This window comes from Podarcis bocagei, assembly GCF_964188305.1.
Source record: "Podarcis bocagei genome assembly, chromosome: 7".
NCBI lineage: Eukaryota > Metazoa > Chordata > Lepidosauria > Squamata > Lacertidae > Podarcis > Podarcis bocagei.
In genome coordinates this window covers 42,597,408-42,610,903 of record NC_138132.1, presented here as the reverse complement: position 1 = coordinate 42,610,903, position 13,496 = coordinate 42,597,408, and the positions used below count along the sequence as shown (strand labels likewise).

Genomic DNA, 13,496 nt, shown 5'->3' with positions numbered 1-13,496 from the left:
AATAAAGCTCTTCTGTATTCTGCACTCTTGGCAGAAGCAGCTTGTTGAATGTGGCACAGCTGCTACATTAGCTTCTTGGCAGGAGGGGTGAGGTGCCAATCACCCTCTTGGATAGCAATGGTGACTCACCTGCCAGAAAGCTAGTGTAGAGGCTCTGCCCCACCCAGCAAGCCACTTCTGATTCTTGGGGAACATTTTGTTCCCCTTATATTGGACCAGAAGGGTATTTCATCACACAATCCAACCCCCTTGGAAATTATCAAGCTGTAAAGCAAACATTTATCCTCCCCAGCAGCAGGGCTTTTTTCAGCCAGAACTCAGTTCTAGCATCTTTCAGGTGGGTGCCATTGCCATTATAAGAGTCCAAGGGAGGCATTCATTGTGAGTTCCAGCATCTCTTTTACTAGAAAAATAGCACAGTCTAGCAGTAAGTGATCCTCAGTTATGGAACACAAGGGCTTGCTGGCTATAGCAATGGGGCAGAAATTTGACTCTGTTTGCATTTAAAAGCAACACTACCTATTTCAAACTTTCTGAAACAAAATACAAACGAAACAAAGCCATCCTTGGAAATTCATGCTTCTCTTAATTTTGTAATGCAGTTTTTCAGCCCAGTAATATATAAAAAAATGCATATTCCAGGGTAAAGAGTTTGCAAAAAGGTATATGCTACGGAAAATGGCATTGAGGAAAAAAGGGGGATTGCTTTGCAAAACTGGATATATATATTAGGGAGAAATTGCCCTAATATGCTGGAGTTTTCATAAGAACTTTTTTTTTAATCACAACAACTTGCGGAAATGTGGTGAAGATTAGAAAAATGAGAAACTGGGAAAAACCAAAATCAAAAGTTTCATCCACTCCTAGCTGGCTATGACGCTATTACTGTCTGAGTGGGTGGCAGGGCCCACATGATAGCAATATAATATGATTGTGGCATCTCATGGCTACTCAGAGTAGAACATTTGGCTAACTCATATTAGACATAACACAATGAGAGAGAAAAAGAGGAGAGAGAAGTCACAAACATGGACTCTCTCACTGTTTTTGGAAACCTTTGGGTTAATTAATCACATATTTGTTCAAAACTGGTTGTGCTTCTAGAGGCAAAGGGTTGAGAATGCCTCAGAGACCTCATCCAACCTACTGCTAGCCATCTCTTATCTAGATGCTGCATTGCATTTTCCCAGGTGCAAAACACTGCATTTGGGCAAATGTGGGACTTTCCAGGCACTGTGGGGAATTGCCCAGCTATGCTAAAATTCCTCCCCTGCTTACCAGAATCAATTTGAATACCACTGCCACACACATATATATGTATGTCCTGTTTTTCCCTTCTACCCTTTATAGCATGGCTGAGGAACCTGTAGCCCTCCAGATGTTGCTTCCCATCAGCCCAGCAAACATGGTCAGGGATGATGGGAGTTGTAGTTCAGTAACATCTGGAGGGCTCACAGCAGAGAACAAAAGTCCAGTAGTACGTTCAAGACTACAGCAAATGTACTGCCTATTAAGATCCCCGACCTGATATTGTCCACTTTCTTTCAACCCAGGACAGGAGACAATGTCAGCTTTTCCCAAAGATTTATGTTGAACATGACTTTGTACAAATAAATATATATATATATTTCAGCGTTCTTGACATTTCTAGTTACCCCTGAAAAGGCAAATTCCTTTAAATTACAATGATTTGCAATTAAAACATATGTTTCATGGCATTTATTTCTATAAATGTATGTATGAAATGAAACAATTAAAATGATAGTACACACAACATACAACATCTGTTGTATGCCAATTAATACTTTCCCTGTTGACTGGAAATTCTAACCTATTGGGGTTGATAAATCTAACAGCTGGATGGCTAAACTGCAGTCCATCTACAAAATGTGATGCCATAATGGTCCTACACTGGTTGCTTGTTTTTCTCACTCCCACACCCTTATTAGCAATTGGAACAAAGGTGGGAGTACAACTAGCTCAAGTGGGTATCTTCCCATAAACCATGTGATCTAAAATTTGCTTCTTGGCATACTACTGTTTTTTGCAGAACCATGACCATTAGTGGTAACTGTAAGTTGCTTTGCTTGGATACATACTTTTTTGAATGTGTAGGTGCCAGACACCTATAACCCTAGCAAGTGCTAAAATACAAGCCTGTTTAGAGGTAATCACCTGGGTGATGGGCCATGAAGAGAACAAAGGAAAGGTGATGAGCCATTAAGTAAGCAAAGGAGAGGGGGCTCTGTGTGAGACAGCCCACTCTCAATTCACAGGTAGTGAGAAGGATGAAGCCAGAGTTTAGAGTTGGAAGTGTGTGTAATGTGACCTAGAAGTAAAACAGCAGGCTAGAAAGCCAGAGAGGCAGACCACAATGTTTGATTTCTCTTTGAATTAAAGGCTGCGGCAATGGAAGAACAAGACCCTTTGGGGGTGTTAATGCTGTGAACCCTTCCATCGTAGGCTTAGGTTGTATATATGTGCAAATAAACCATATATCATAAAGACACTACAGTCTCTGCTGTTCCTCATTTCCAAAAGCGCTTGGGTAAGTGCTTGGAAAACCAGGGAGAGGTGATGCTTGGATTTTCTGAAATGCTTTCCCTCTAACTGTGGTTTGCAGAGAAGCAAGTGTGACAGCAGGGACCCCTTCTGAACCAGGGACCCCTTCTGAACCAAGCTTAGACTCACAAGGAGTCACCTCCTAGGGTCTGCCCATGTGAACTCTTAGGCTCCGCCCAGGCACCCCACTAAATCTAGGTGCACCAGCCTTCAGTGGTGTCACTTAGAGGGGTGTGTAGCCTGTGGGGAGGCCTCAGGGGTCAGATAGAGAGGGTTAGGGCTACAATTAACCCTCCCTGCCTTAGAACAAACCTGCACACCCTAGGAACCAAATATAGTTCTTCAGCCAAATATTGCAGTGACCAGTGCTATTTTTCTAGAAAAAAAGGTACCAGAACTAACCATGAATGCCTCTCTTGTTCTCTTATAATGGCAATGGCACCCACGTGAGAGATGCCGGAACTGAGTTCTGGTGAGTTTTAGCTGAAAAAAGCCCTGGTAGTCACTGATAACCCCACTGCTTTTTCATTGAGATTGTCAAATGCTGTTAGGCTGGATTTAATTTACTGCTTCCAGTTCATACCTTCTTGTTGTGCCTTGACCTAACATGGAGATAATAGCCTAAATAATACGCTATTATGGAATGTGGGTTCTGTGTCTCCATTGCACATTAATGCACAGATGATATTAAACATATGTCAACTTTTTACTAGTCTTGCTCCTGTTACTTTAAATAGTAGAAGTTTAGCAGGTGAAGCTTTTTCAGGCATGCAGATAAAGGGAGGGGGACAAGCTTCTTCTGCTACAGAAGCACAGGGGCAGGAAAAAGTTGGCAGCCCCATGTTAAACTGATCTACAATTTTTAAGTGCTAGTGAGGCTCAGAAGAATAAGAAGAAGAAGAAAAAGAAGAAGAAGAGTTTCACTCCCTTTAAGGAGTCTCAAAGCGGCTAACATTCTCCTTTCCCTTCCTCCCCCACAACAAACACTCTGTGAGGTGAGTGGGGCTGAGAGACTTCAAAGAAGTGTGACTGGCCTGTAGGCCCTCGTCACTGGCCCAAGGTCACCCAGCAGCTGCATGTGGAGGAGCGGAGACGTGAACCCGGTTCCCCAGATTACGAGACTACCGCTCTTAACCACTACACCACAATTCAAAATCGAATTGTTTTTGCCAGTTAGTTTCACAGCTGGACCTAAGATTTACTGCACATAGAAAAAAGAGAGGTAGAAAAATTAAAGATTATTTAATACGCAACAGTCAGCATTTGCTTGCTTCATTCTTATGGGTGGAGAAATGAAATCAAGGTGTGACCCAGGAGTACTAACAAGATAGTGATCTTTTCCTGATCCCAGTCATCCAAGAGGAGTGCCTTAAAACTATCAAGTATTTATTTTTCTCATTCTAAAATCACTTTATTTCACCATTGGGTATTAATGTTTTTATTATTGTTGTTTCAGAGAAGATCTAATATATCAGAATACATATTTACTGAATTCTTAAGGTACATAGAGTACTTCTAAGCACACAAAATTAAAAATTAGCTGTCCAGAACTTCTGAATTGTTACTTAGGTCAGTTGTGCAACAATTATTTTTTTAAAAACATTTGAGCAATGAATAGTCCATTAACAAGAGGTAGGTAAATGTTCTAGTTAGTTTCGTAATTCAAATAGATTTTGTGCCAAAGGGTATTAAGCAAATTAACTGAAGATGATCTGATCCAGATTGGTTCATTGGTATAAGAAAATTGTAGGTTTGAAATAAAGTTAGTTCAGCGACTGTGACTTCCTGCGCAAAAGCTGGATTTCCAGAAGATAACCAAAACCTCTCTGGCAGATGCTTATCTTTCTCTTTAAAATATTTGAAATACCTTACGCAATCCCTTCCTTTTATTGTTTTATGAAATGTACATGCATGCTAAACTGATATTCCGGGAAGCTATGAACAACTTTTTCTTCATTCCTTGTCCACCGGGAAAGGAGACTTCAGTGATCCAAAATTCTTTCCCCTTTCTTTTGAGAAGCAGAAGTAAATCCCTCCTGGCTGTACATTTACTCAGTTTGTCTTTCTTTCTTTCCTAAAATACCTCCTTATTTCAACTCTTCCCAGAAGAACTGAAACACTCGGAAGCAAGGCTGTTTTCACATGAAATTATGGAACTATTCACATAAAAATTGCCATGATTAGTATGTCAGCACACAAAGTGATTTATAAAAAAATATTTATCCCCTTTTCATCAGGCTTGTTCTTGTGCCCTCAACAGCATCCTGGCATAGCACAATGTAGCAGCTGCTGCTTTCCTCATCCTTTAAATCTAAGGAAATCAAAACAAAACATCTCAAGCTAAATATCTGCCTCTTGGATTGTTGTTCAAGGATACAAGACAGCTTAAAAAGGTTGGCCAATAAAGTTGCATGACAGGTAGAAATTCAGGAAGTGAAGCTTTCCCCAATCTTACATCCCCATGCCTGGTGTAATTGCACCCCTTTCCCAAAGGCAGCCGAACAGACCCAGGGGCAGAAAAACAGCAAGGCAAGGCAGCCTAAGGGAAACCAGAGCAGTGGGGAAAATGAGTCAAGACTGACCCAAGAATGATATACAGGTGGTACATGACCCCAGTCAAGCTTGCTAAGATATACCATTTGTCTGATAATAAATGTTGGAAGTGCAAGGAGGCTGAAGGAACATTCTTTCACCTTTGGTGGACTTGCCCAAGAGTGAAGGCCTTCTGGGAAATGATCTACAACGAATTAAAAAAGGTGTTTAAGTACACCTTTCCTAAAAAACCGGAAGCCTTCCTCCTGGGCATTGTCGGCCAAAAGGTGGTAAAGAAGGATAGAACGTTTTTTATGTATGCTACCACAGCAGCAAGAATTTTGATCGCCAAATATTGGAAGACTCAAGATTTGCCCACACTGGAAGAGTGGCAAACGCAACTGATGGACTATATGGAGTTGGCCGAAATGACTGCCAGAATCCGAGACCTGGGAGAAGAAGCAATGGAGGAGGACTGGGAAAAATTTAAGAACTATTTGCAAAAATTCTATAAGTTATATGAACTATAAAAAGACGCATAATTTGAAATGCTAGCCCCAGCAATGAGAATGAAATATATATGAAATTGGATAACAATATTGAAAGAACCAAAGTTTAAATGTTAAATATAATAATATGTTTTATTTTTAGAGTAATTGGACAATAAGGGATTTAAACTTAATTTGCAATTGAAAGTACAAAGAAACACATGAAACAAGATTATAATTTGCTGATAAATTTATTGTTAAGAATGCATTGTGCGGGAGATGTGGGGAAGTTCGATAGAAAGATGAAGTAAGCTGTTGGAAAGCTATGTTTTTTTTCCTCTTCTTTTTGTTTTTTTCTCTTCTTGTTTTTCTTTCTTCTGTCTATGTCTGAAAAAATATAATAAAAATTATTAAAAAAAAAAAAAAAGACTGACCCAAGAAAAAGCATTCCCTCCCCGCTTCCACTTACAGAAGCCAATTGGACTAGCAGATGAATCTTACTTAATATGGACCTGGGCCATCATTCTTTACTGCAGTGTTTCCCAACCACTGTTCCGCGGCACACTAGTGTGCCGCGAGATGTTGCCTGGTGTGCCGCGAGATGTTGCCTGGAGGGAGGCGGGCGAGTCGGGCGGTGAGAGGCGGGGCGGCGGCGGCGAGGAGAGGCCGCCCAGCGCGGGGCTCTCGCCGTCTGCCTGCCTGGCTGCCTGCGAGCTCGGCAGCGCCCGCCTCGCGGCTCTCATTCCCTGCCCCTGCCAAAGCTCACCCAGCCAAGCCGCGCTCTCCTTCCTGCCTCGCTTTGCTGCCTCCTCCCCCCCCCACCCCCAAAGCTTGGAGGTTCCCCGGCAAGGGGGAGGGGAAAAAATTGAAACTTACACTTTTGTGCGTCCCTCCCGGCGTGACGCTGCGCGCTGACGTCACGGGGCTGTAATGGTGGTGTGCCTTGAGAATTTTTTCATCAAACAAGTGTGCCTTTGCCCAAAAAAAGGTTGGGAAACACTGCTTTACTGCACCTGAGGGAGGCAGACTAATTTAGGAGGCACAGATTAATCTGTGTGGCACATAGTTCTGTCTTTGCTGCTCATTCACCACTCTGCCTGGGGCCTACTCACTGCTTGCTCAAACAAAGGCTGTAATGTAGCATTGGTGCTGCTGGTGTGCATTATATGACTAGAACAGTGTTTTTCAATCTTTTTTGGGCAAAGGCACACTTGTTTCATGAAAAAAATCACGAGGCACACCACCACAGTGTGCGGAGAGGGAGATGTCAGAGCCCCGCTGCTCTCTATGGGGAATCGGATGAGAGCGGACCACCTGTCCGCTCTCATCCGATCCCATCCGATCTGATCCCCACCCAGGACGGATGGAAAATAGGGTGGACACAGTCCGGCGCCCGCCTAGTGGGCGAAAATTTGACATTTTTTTTTAAAAAAAATCTTTCGAATTTTTCAATTTTTCCCACAGCACACCAGGCAACATCTCGTGGCACACTAGTGTGCCGCGGAACAGTGGTTGAAAAACACTGGACTAGAATATAGCACATGCTTGTTGCCTGGAGTAGTCAATGGTCTGGGCTGGTAGATTTTCTGTATGCTTACTCAGTTAGGGGCTGTGTTGCATTGGGAAAAGGGACTAAGTGAGACAGCCACCAGCCTAGGCCAGCAACAAATATTCATAGTTGTTGGGTGGGGTGCTGGCTCAGGAAAATTGGGTGGTTGTGGTGGGGAGGTATGTAGGGTGGCCACTTCACACATCATCCCCAAAAAGGAACCACATCATCACCACCCCACCCAGGACAAACGAAGACAAATTTGCATGAAATGTGACTGTTCTAACTTAAATGTGTAGAAGCAGATTTGGAAATAATTACTATAATTTAAATAGAAATTTCTGTGCCTGCCCAGGAAAATAGCCTGGTGTTTTGCCATCACCCCACCCCCAGTACCTGCTGCCTTAGAGCGCCACGTCCGCCTACCAAATAAGAGTAGCTGCATGTACATGTCAAAAGTTATTTAATTGTAGTACATATTAATCAAATTGCTTTACTGCTGCTTCTCATCTATCCTAGCACCTTTGGACACTGGAATACTGAAAGCTTAAAATGTGACTTAACAACTGAGTTCAATCCTGCTGCACATTTTTTCTTTGCCTACCAACAACAAAAAAGTGCTAGACAACTTTAAAAAGAAAAGAGTTTGGGGCTGAAATTTCAGTGAATTGGCCTGGAATTGTTCCAGTTCTAAGGGGCAATAGCCCTGCAGTCCTAAACTAAGCTGAGGCAGTTGCCTGAGGCATTTTTATTGATGTATTAATAATAATAATAATAATAATAATTTATTATTTGTACCCCGCCCATCTGGCTGGGTTTCCCCAGCCACTCTGGGCGGCTTCCACAGAAACCAAAAAACACTAAAATATCATACATTAAAAGCTTCCCTGAATAGGGCCGCCTTAAGATGTCTTATTATTAATTTACATACTGCTTACATGTCAAAATGATGTTGGTTTGGCCTCCTGTCAAGATATATATATATACATCCCTCTACCAGGTTCACACAGCTTGTCTCTCATTCTGTATCTATCTATCTATCTATCTGTCAATCGACCGATCTCTGAGCATATGGATTGGATGTCACCCACCCTGTGTCCGGTTTTTTAAAATTATTTCACCCACTTGCGTTTTCCCTCCCAAACCCATACGGGAGACGGAGGAGACTGGCCACGTGAAGGTTTGCGTTTTGCACCTACATCAGCGGACATACGAAGGAGAGGAAGGGAAAGGCGGGTGTGCCTGCTTGCATATACGCACACACACATCTCTCTCTCTCTCTCTCTCTCTCTCTCTCTCCCTCTCTCTCTCTATATATATGTACACACAGACACACAAACGGCGCGCTCTTGCCTTCCTCTCATTCATTTACACACACGTTGCGCCCGGGCGTCTCCCTCCGCCCCCCGCCCCTTCGCCGCCGCTCTGTGGCTCCGCCGGGTCACGTGGCCCTGCCCTCCCCCGGCCAACCCTCCGCGCCTGCCTCCCTCCCGGGGCTTGAGAAGCAGAAGTGGGGAGCCTTCCTGGGGCAGCAGGCGGCGAGGAGCAGGGCGGGCCGCCAGCGACGACCGAGCGAGGGGGACGACTCTGGCTCCCCGCCTCTGGGACTGAGGCGCAGGTGAGGGGAGACGCCGAGGGAGAAGGAAGGTACCCCCGCACTTACTTACCCTCTCCTCCTCCTCCTCCAGCCCCACCGTGCGGAGCCCTCTTTCCTTCTCCTCGCCCTAGATTCGCGGATTGGGGCGGCGGTTCCTCACACCTCCTTGCCTTCCTGTCCCGCCTCACTTAGTTATATGGCAGATATTAAGAGGTGCGGGGCGGGTTGAGGGATCCCCTCCATCCCAGCTGCGGGCTCTCTGTTGGTTGGTTTCTTTAAATACTCACTACTACTACCGTAAAGATACTGTCAGGGAGCCTTACAGTAAATGCAAAGAAGTTTTTGTTGTTTTTGTTTTTACGGAAATTTAGAGAGCGTGAAGCAACAGATTAAAAACTGGCCGCGATATCAAGGCTGTGTACGTGTTCTGTGGGGTTATTTCGAGTGCTTTCCTTCCAACCCGAGACAGGTTGTGGTTACTTCGACATCTTTTTTTCTCCTTCCTGCCGCTGACCCGTTGTTGCCCACTAAGTGATAGCGCTGGGGATCAGAAGTTGCCCGGAAAGACTCAACCAGGGAAACTGGTTGGCGTGTCTCGGCTGTGTAGGGAACACGTCGTTCTGCACATGCTCTACGGGCACTCACTTGACAGCCTTCCTATTATTGCAATTTATTCATTAGACTTATATCACATGCTTCTTCTCAAAGGACCCCAGGGCGGCATTCATCCTTAGACAAGTTGTGGCTGCTTTGCATCTTCTTCCTCTTCAGTTCACACCCCCACTCTTTTTAGGACTTCACTACTTAGTGGATTAAAAAGGTGTTTAGTCTTGAATATGGCTGGAAATGCCCTTTAACTTGACGCCTGGCAAGGCTGGAGGGGAGCTAAGTTTATGCACATACTCTGGGGCACTGCCTCCCCCCCTTCCCCTCCTCCAGCTCTGATAGAAAGGAACTAACATTGCACATGCTCTTGGCCACTCTGTTATATTAAGGTTCTGCACATCCACCACTTCTCCAGTTTCTTGAGGTCTTCTTTGGAGGCTTTGCTCAGGGTAGCTGAGGACTTTATCTAGATGGGACTTTATCTGTAGCAGCACTTCGTTTTGTAGAAATCTTGCTAGCAGGCCCATTGGGCCACCTAACTACTTAGTCTCAGGTCCCTCCTTGCTTAGTCAAAATTTACATTTCTTTGCACAGACTTTTTAACAAGGAGATTGTTCCTGGAAGAGTGCTGCAGCTTATTTTCTTTACCTTTTGGTTATATATTTTTTCAACTTCTCATTACTTCACCCTTTGCCATTTGCCTTTAGTGTCGTTGAACAGAAAGGCAACACATCAATAGGTTTTGTAATAAATCAGTCTTCCTCTGGGGAGCCCTGACTCGACCCAGTGGACAACCTTGCTTTTGACAAACTGACTAAGGACTCTCTGCTTCATTTGCTGCCACCTCTGTCTCACTGAAGAGTCTGCTGCAAAAGAGGGAAGGAAACCAGCTGTCCGCCCTCCCTCTCCCCCCCCCTTTACTTTCCCCCCAACAGAGAGGTGGGTGGGTTAGTAACAGCACCAATTTAAATGTAGAGTGAAGGAAGGAAAGGTAGTGGTGTGAACAAAGAGGTGAATCTGGGTTCAGAGAAAGTGTGTGTGTGAACCTTGTAGGAAGGAAACATATGTTTATCACTATTTCAAATGTATGAACATTGTTTTAAAGTTGAAAAGCCAATTTTTCATGCTAACCTAAGTCTCTGGGTTGCCCCTGAAAAGGAAGGGGTTTCTATAGCCTCCCAAACTCCCTCAATTTATGTTGGGTTAGGGAAGGGGATTTGTCTGGGAGCAGTGGACGCTTCATACAGCAGAACAGAAAGAACAACTTCAGGTAGGGTATTTTTTTTTGTCAGTTCAGTATATGGTCATCTTCATACATGATATAGGATGGAAAAAAGTGAGGAATGCTAAAAAAAAGAGAGGATAATTTGCATTGTGAGGAAAAAGGAAAATTGATGACAAGCAGTGCAATCTTACGCATGTCTACTCCAAAGAAAGTCAGTCCTAATGAGTTCAGTGGGACTTTCCACCAAGTGTGTAAGATTACAGTATGTATAATATCAAATACACCAAATATCTAAGAACTGCAGTGCTCTTTCATGGGGCTGTTTTGGTGCTGAAGCAACTGCCCATCTTCTTGTGCTCCCCACCTCCTTCTTTTACTACCTTTGATTAATAAACAGTTAGAGTACAGTAGCTTTTATTCTGTCATAATCTCTAAGGCCAATCAAAGATGCCTGTTTTACCATATGTATGCCAGGTTCAAGCAAGAAGGGGATTTGTAATTTTCTCTTCTTGCTGTTCTTTAGGTCTGTTCTTTACATTTCCTAAAGCCTGATAAAGCAATGAAACTTTCTACATCTTTGGGACAATTAGTTAGGGTACTTGTGTTAAGCAACTTCTTATGTTAGTAGTAGTACACTTTAAAAAATGTAGACTAAAACTGTGTGTTCTCAGATTGTGTCGCTCAACATGAATTCTCATGGGTTATAAAATCAGATAGATAAAGTGATCTTTCTGGACCATCTTCTCTCTGTGTATGTTCATTATATGGTTTTGAGTTACTCAGAGCTGATAGCGGGTTTCAAATAATAGTGAAACTGGTTATAGATACTGTTTATTTTCATTTATTTCACATGGTTGTTGTTGTGTGTATAAAGTTGCGTGTCTACAACAAGTCCAAGGGCATAGAACATGCTGATTAGAAGAAAAGGAATGTAAATGATGGTAAAAAGGTAAAGGTACCCCTGCCCGTATGGGCCAGTCGTGTCCGACTCTAGGGTTGTGCGCCCATCTCACTTAAGAGGCCGGGGGCCAGCGCTGTCCAGAGACACTTCCGGATCACGTGGCCAGCGTGGTGAAGCTGCTCTGGCGAGCCAGCACCAGTGCAGCACACAGAAACGCCGTTTACCTTCCCGCTATAAAGCGGTACCTATTTATCTACTTGCACTTAAGGGTGCTTTCAAACTGCTAGGTGGGCAGGAGCTGGGACCGAAAGACGGGCGCTCACCCCGCCGCGGGGATTCGAACCGCCGACCATGCGATCGGCAAGCCCTAGGCACTGAGGTTTTACCCACAGTGCCACCCGCGTCCCTTATGTAGATGATGGTAACGAACCTTTATTTAATAAAATACAACTGGAGAGCTTCATAAATTATTACACCTTACACATTTTGTGTTTTGAAGGGCATGGCCAGATGGGAGCTTCCTGTGCTTTTGATTTCATGTTTTAGTGCCCAACTAAGCATATGGAAATAATTTCCTTTAAGGCATTTGCAACATGACAAAGGAGATCTGATGGGTCATCCTGTAACACTGGTCCCAAGACTTTGGGATAGCAGCAATACATGACTGAACCCTTTGATGCTGAACTTCCCGTGCCAAGATGTGTTGTATGATTAATTTATTATATTGTAGCTAGGTAACCCACATGTACAAACCTTGGTGCTTTGATGTTCTAGGCTTGGTACAAATAAATATCAAGGACCTAATTTTACATGGTACTACTAATTCATCTGAGTTACCTGTGGGCTTATGCATCATATCCAGTTTCACTGCTGATGTATAACTTCCAGCTGAGCTACTGGCTTTCAAATTGGTGTTTGGGCCTTGCATAGGCTAGGGGTTTCTGACTTGAGAGACAGGGGAGGCAGTTTAACCACACACACACACACAAATCCTCTCAATAAGGACTCAAGACAGAGTTCACTTGATGGTTTTTGCTAGCAAGAAGTGTGTACTAACCATACTTCCCTGGTTTTGACTTCTTTGGAAGTTCACATTATTTGTTTAGACTAATCTGATCCACACTTGCACAAGTTTGTTAATTGATCTGTCATCCTTTGCAGATAGTTAACTTTATTTGCAGGCTAGGCAGAGAAGATGGTTGTGTAACTCAGCTGTGGCCGCTAAGAACTCTTCCAGTAATTATCTAGGGAAATCTCTCCCTAGCTGCATGATATTTCCAGGTTCCAATGTAAATTAGAGCAGACTGTAATAAAAGCCAATGTAGTATTCCAGTGGTGGATCAAACCTATTATATTTTACCTGCAGAATTTCAAGATTCATAATTTAGTTTGTCTCCTTTTGTCATGCACACTGAAGGGTTTTGAGAATGTTTCAGACAATAATATTCCTGACATTCATAGATCCAGAGGCTTTCCACATAACCACTGACTATTTTTACTTCTTGTTAAGTCCTGGCCACAGAAAATTCTATATTTTTATCCTGGCTGTCCTGTAATTGCTTCTCATTGTTCCATTTCTTGGTATTGCTGCCACTTCTTCAGTGCCTGTTAGTTTTATCTATTTTTTGATGCCATATTTTATTTTCAACTAAGAAATTCTGCACAAGCAATTATGTGTTATATGCCCGGGGTTTAGAGTGTAGGCATCACTTCAGGTGCTGAATACATTTATCTGGCGTGCTGTGCAAACAAATAGGCACAAAACCTCTGACTTTGAAGGATAAAGTCTGCTGTGTAGGAAACTGCCATAATGAGTAATTATGATTTGTTCCATTGGATTTGTTCCAGCAGCTCAGGACCAGGGAGGGCAGACTTCATGCTTGCTGGATCTACTTTTGTGTTTCTCTGGGACTCAAAGATCTACCAGCTGGAGCATGGTGCACAGGATATACACTAAAATAAAAATAAAGAAGAAGAATTAAGTGCTCTGAGCTGCTGCTGAATTCAGGGATCTGTTCTAGACACGGATCTGTTCT

The 13,496-nt window shown here is 43.4% G+C and overlaps 1 protein-coding gene and 1 long non-coding RNA gene across 4 annotated transcripts in view; one reads left to right on the top strand and one right to left on the bottom strand.

Moving 5' to 3' along the window:
- The window catches only part of LOC308591786, a 36,192-nt gene extending 26,647 nt beyond the window's left edge, over positions 1-9,545 (bottom strand). Inside the window, exon 1 of the long non-coding RNA XR_014010255.1 lies at positions 8,795-9,545. This is a non-coding gene — a long non-coding RNA (uncharacterized lncRNA). The remainder of the gene's footprint in view (positions 1-8,794) is intronic.
- The window catches only part of PLCG2 (phospholipase C gamma 2), a 72,005-nt gene continuing 67,104 nt past the window's right edge, over positions 8,596-13,496 (top strand). Inside the window, exon 1 of one of the 3 annotated variants that reach the window (XM_081202687.1) lies at positions 8,596-8,749. The gene's annotated coding sequence lies outside the window, so the exon portion shown is untranslated. Of the gene's footprint in view, positions 8,779-13,496 lie in introns of all 3 variants that reach the window. The other 2 variants (XR_014010241.1, XM_081202686.1) reach the window with 2 other exon arrangements.